This window comes from Helianthus annuus, chromosome 11 (assembly GCF_002127325.2).
Source record: "Helianthus annuus cultivar XRQ/B chromosome 11, HanXRQr2.0-SUNRISE, whole genome shotgun sequence".
Lineage (NCBI taxonomy): Eukaryota > Viridiplantae > Streptophyta > Magnoliopsida > Asterales > Asteraceae > Helianthus > Helianthus annuus.
This window is the reverse complement of record NC_035443.2, coordinates 48,742,904-48,748,903: the sequence shown is the minus strand read 5'-3', so window position 1 is coordinate 48,748,903 and position 6,000 is coordinate 48,742,904.

Sequence of the window (6,000 nt, the reverse complement as noted above, 5' to 3'; positions counted from 1 at the left end):
TTATTTTTCTGAGCTAGTTAGGGTCCCCGAACACCCTAACACACTATATAATTAATAATACACATAAGACACTAATTTAACACTTGAATTCTAACTAGAACTTGTAACTAATACTTATAACCCAACTCTATACCCCCCCCCCTCTTGAAAACAGTTACCATGGGTGTCCCCACCCATGGATTTGTTTAATATTTCATTTGATTATGTTGGTTAGTAAGGAACATAATATACAATGGTTAAATGGTAAGAATGGGTTATAAGAAGGCACTAGGGTCATAACCTTTCATACTCATCTTCACCAACAACTTTCCTTCTTTCTTCCTCTCCTCTTGATTAGCTGAGAACAACCACCACCATACCACCACCCTCACTTCATCTTCCAAGCAATCCACATACATCTAGAGGTGCAACAGATCATACAACGAAGCTTGGTGCTCTCGGAAGTGGAAGGACATTCTTTATTCGCTTTTAACCACCACTTTTCTACACTCGAACTCCCCTAGCCGTGAGCTAGTGGTAAGAACTTAGATCCGTTCATATTTCATGTTATTTAAGTGGTTAGTAGTTATTTGTTGATGAGAATCCATGAAACTCTAAAGAACCTTAAACAAGTCTTGAATATAAACTAGTCTAGTGAAGAAATGATGTTAGAATGATGTTGTTATGATTCTTGTTGATTTTCTAATGATTTGTTGGTTAATATTGATGTTTGATGTTGTTTCGATCACTAAACATGTTAACGGAATCAATCGAACACAAGTTAGAAAGTTAAAAGCAGAAACAGTAGGCTGTTTGGGTGATTATAGCCAACTTCAGTTGGCTGTAACAGGATGATAACTTAACGAAAAATGTATTTTCTGAAGTCTAGATTTATGTATTATGAAATACGGTTCTAATGGCACTAGAATCATAATTTTTTGACTTCGTTTACTATTTTTAAAGACCCGATTTGTAACAGCAGCTAAAGCTGAGTTTTTACAGCAGTAAATGGGTGTTATATTTTCAGTCATAACTTGAAACCTGGGTAGGATTTGATCATGAAATTGGTACTGTAGATGGACACTGATGTTGTAGTAATTGTCCCACTTGAATTTCGTCAATCCGACTTACAATGAATTTTTAATGAATTATTCCGTGGGCTGCAGTCAGAAAATAATGAATCTGATTGCAGTCTGGAAAATGATTTTTGATAAAATATTGGTGAAGAATTAGATCCCGAGATTTTTTACACAATAATATTTGGATCATTTAGCACTTTCTGTAAAAAGTTGGGAATTTTTGAAGTAAGATAACTATTTTATTAAAATGCCCGAAAACAGCCCAGTTTTGAATATAAAGCTGAAACGACATAAGTAGTGATTTGCGTGTCTAAATGTCGGGTAGGTTATCCGAGAGTGATATAACATGTTATATGTCTATAAAAATATTACGTGCAATATTGTATGTTTATTTATGAGTGGGGAATGGATGGGAAGCTTATATGGGCATAAACCGTTAAAGTGATGCATGTTATGTGGTAGATGCGTGTAGGAACTTTGTGCTTATTTGAAACCACTAAATGACTAACTGGTAATCATATTAGGACGTGATTAACCGACCTTGACTGTTAGCTATATTTGAGAATCTAACCGAGCTAACCGAGGTGAGTTCACACACTTTCTAAGGCATGGGATTCCCGGTGGTTGGGAATGGGTAAAAGAATTTAAAACGGAATCTACATATCCTCCTTGGGTAGGATATGTACGGCCATCCTCCATAGGTAGGATGCCAATATTAATCCTGCGTATTCTCCTTGGGTAGAACTACGTACGTTCGTCCTCCTTGGGTAGGACAACAACCTTAAACTTACTAGACAAAACTCTATCATGAAGTCCCTCAATTTATATCGACTTAATCGCCGAGGCCAATGGCGAGCTGGTCATTAGTTAATAGCGCTATTAGGTTTAACAAACCTCACACCGTGCCAGTCGGACGGGCGTGTACTAATGGACTATGGCAGACTGTCAGTGATGATAGACACTGACATAGGGCATAACTTATTTGCGTTGGTGGCCGATATGGTAAAGTCTAGTGGTTCACATGGGGAAGCCCCCACTGATCATGGATATGGTTTGGGTAATAACCAATGAACTGGTTAATTTTACTCTCAACTACGGGGTAACCCCCACGGCAATTACGCCAACGAGAGACAAACCACGTTTTCAGAAACAACTTAAAACTTAACAACCAACCGTGAACTCACTCAACTTTGTTGTTGACTCGTTGTTGCATGCCTTACAGGTCGTTAAATGCTTGGAGCTTGCACGAGGAAGGAGTCGTTGTGGGATACGGACTGTTATGTTCTGTGTTTAATATTTAAATCCTTATGAACTTATTAAACTTACACTTTGGACTTTAAACTTATGAGCTATGGACTTATATTTTGGGTTTTACTTTTAATGCTTCCGCTGTTTAATTCGAACTTAGTTAACTAGCTTTGGTCACCAATTGTATTGTGGTTGGTTTTATTTACTTAAGTACGTTGTTCAATATGATTGGTGGCTCGATCCTGGTCACGTCACGCCTCCAAGCGGTGGTACTCCGCATGGTGGATTTTGGGGGTGTGACAGATTGGTATCAGAGCCATTGGTTATAGTGAACTTGGTTTTAAAAGGGGAAAAGCTTTGGGATAAAACCAGACTATAACCGGTACAGTGCTCAATGATCCACAACGACGCTTCGCTCCACGTGCAAGACTCGGCACAATAGGTGGTATGATCTATGTTATATTGTCGGTTAGATAGTTCACACTGTGCATTAGATAATGTGATAATTGCTATTTGAACCTTGTGTGCTTACTCCCTCCTGTCGTCCCACACTTACGCACTTTTGCGGCACTTTCCTCACTTACGTTGCTTCATTGTGAAGATCATGAATGGACGCGGAGGACGTATCAACCTAACTCAAGCCCAGTTGATGGCTTTAATCAATGAACGAGTTGCTGAGGCACTCGCAGCTGTCCCTGCAGGAGGTCAACACGCTCAGCCTCCTGTGTGCACGTTCAAAACCTTCATGGATTGCCGGCCTAGTACTTTTAGCGTCACAGAGGGAGCTGTAGGTCTTCTTCACTGGTTCGAGAAGCTTGCGTCTGTTTTCGAGATGTGTGAATGCCCTGAAGATCGTAGGGTGAAATATGCTACTGGAACACTCGAAGGAGCTGCGTTAACCTGGTGGAAGGCACAAGTTCAACTGCTTGGGTTGGCGGTTGCTAATGCCACCCCATGGAACGGTTTCAAAGAACTGATTAAAGAGGAGTACTGCAGTCGTGACGACATCCACAAGCTAGAGGTGGAATTTTTCAATTTGAAGATGACGGGGTCTGAGATCGAGGCATATACGAAGAGGTCAAATGAGCTAGCTATCCTGTGCCCCACTATGGTGGATCCTCCCATCAAACGTATTGAGCTGTACCTCAAGGGTCTTGTACCAGAGATTCAAAGCCATGTAACCTCAGCTAATCTTGGCACCATTCAGCAAATCGTCAAGTTGGCTCATCGCCTCACTGATCAGGCGGTTGAGCAAAACAGGCTGCCCAAGCGTATTAGTGCTACTACTTCTGATGCTCCCAATGATAATAAGCGCAAGTGGGATGGAAATTTAGGTAAGGGTTCTGCTTCAGCTCAATCCCAACAGAGAAAGAAAGACGAGTACAGGAGTCCCAGTCAGCAGTCTTCTAGGAATTAAGGTCAGGGTGGGTACAAGGGAAATCACCCTAAGTGCAATCGATGTAATTTGCTCCATAGCGGGTAGTGCAACAAGGGTCGTTGTCAGAGATGTCACAAGCTGGGTCATGAAGCTAAGGATTGCAGGAGCCCACGTCCTGCGAATCAGAATCGCCAACAACAACAACAACAACAAGCTCCACAGAACCACCAGCAGCAGCATCAGCAGGGCAATAAAGGATGCTTTCAGTGTGGCGCTGAAGGCCACTTTAAGAGGAACTGCCCCCAACTAAACCAGAATCAGAACAACAACCAAAGAAACGGGAACCACAATGGAAATAACAATGGAGGCAACAACGGAGGCAACAACGGAGGTAACAATAATGGCAATGGCGCTCAAGGCCGAGTGTTCGTGATTGGTAAGGGTGAAGCAAGGAACGATCCCAACGTTGTGATGGGTAAGTTTCTTCTGGATGATTTCTTTGTTACTGTTTTATTTGATTCGGGTGCCGATACTAGCTACGTGTCCTTAAAAGTTACTCAGATGATTAAGCGTACTCCAACACTTTTGAACACCAAGCACATCGTAGAGTTAGCAAATGGTAAAAGTCTTGAAGCCACACACATAGTTAAGGGTTGTAACCTCGTCCTAGCTGGTCAGACCTTCTCCATCGATCTTATTCCTATCGTTCTAGGTAGTTTCGACATCATTATTGGGATGGATTGGTTATCTCGTCAGCAAGCGGAAATTCTTTGCAACGAGAAGATTGTCCGCATCCCTTGTTCTGGTAAAGAACCCCTCGTGATTCGAGGCGACAAGAGTGGTGCTGTTGTAGGCATCATCTCTTTCCTTAAAGCCCAGAAGTGTTTGCGAAAGGGCCACACCGCTATTCTAGCCCTCGTTTCTGATTCATCCGCGGAAGAAAAGAAGATAGAAGACATACCTACTGTACGTGATTTTCCTGAGGTATTTCCTGAGTAATTACCTGGTCTTCCGCCTCATCGCCAAGTTGATTTTCAAATCGAGCTAGCTCCTGGAGCAGCGCCCATAGCTCGAGCACCTTATCGTCTAGCTCCATCAGAACTTGAAGAATTGTCCACGCAACTACAAGAACTCTTGGAAAAAGGTTTCATACGTCCTAGCTCTTCGCCTTGGGGAGCTCCAGTATTATTTGTGAAGAAGAAAGACGGTACCTTCAGAATGTGTATTGACTACCGCGAACTCAACAAGGTAACCGTGAAGAATCGTTATCCTCTTCCACGCATTGATGATTTGTTCGACCAGTTGCAAGGGTCGAGTTATTACTCTAAGATTGATTTGAGATCGGGCTACCATCAGTTGAGGGTCCGAGAGGAAGACGTCTCCAAAACAGCATTCAGAACTCGTTACGGCCATTACGAGTTTCTGGTTATGCCTTTCGGATTAACGAATGCACCTGCAGTCTTCATGGATCTCATGAACCGAGTGTGCAAGCCTTACCTGGATAAGTTTGTCATAGTGTTCATCGACGACATCCTGATCTATTCTAAGAGTCAGGAGGAACACGAGCAACACCTGAGGCTTATTCTGGAACATCTTCGAAAAGAGCAGTTGTATGCCAAATTTTCGAAATGTGACTTCTGGCTTCGCGAAGTCCACTTTCTAGGCCATGTGGTAAACAAGGATGGAATTCATGTGGATCCATCTAAGGTTGACTCGATCAAGAACTGGCCTGCACCCCGTACACCAACAGAAATCCGCCAATTTTTGGGTTTGGCAGGGTATTACAGAAGGTTTATCAAGGATTTCTCCAAGATTGCGCAACCTCTCACTTCACTGACTTAGAAAGGTGTCACCTATCGTTGGGGTGATGCACAGGAGTCCGCATTTCAGCACTTAAAAGATAGACTTTGTAGCGCGCCTATCCTCTCGTTGCCCGAAGGCACAGATGATTTTGTGGTTTATTGCGACGCTTCCATCCAAGGACTTGGTTGCGTGTTGATGCAACGTGACAAGGTCATTGCCTATGCATCACGCCAACTTAAGGTTCACGAAAGGAACTACACTACTCACGATCTGGAACTGGGAGCAGTCCGCGCTTAAGATATGGAGACATTACCTGTACGGTACCAAGTGCACCATTTACACCGATCACAGGAGTCTCGAGCATATCTTCAAGCAAAAGGAGTTAAACATGCGGCAACGCCGATGGGTCGAACTTTTGAACGACTATGAATGCGCTATCAAGTACCATCCGGGCAAAGCCAATGTGGTGGCCGACGCCCTCAGTTGAAAGGATACTATACCTAAGCATGTACG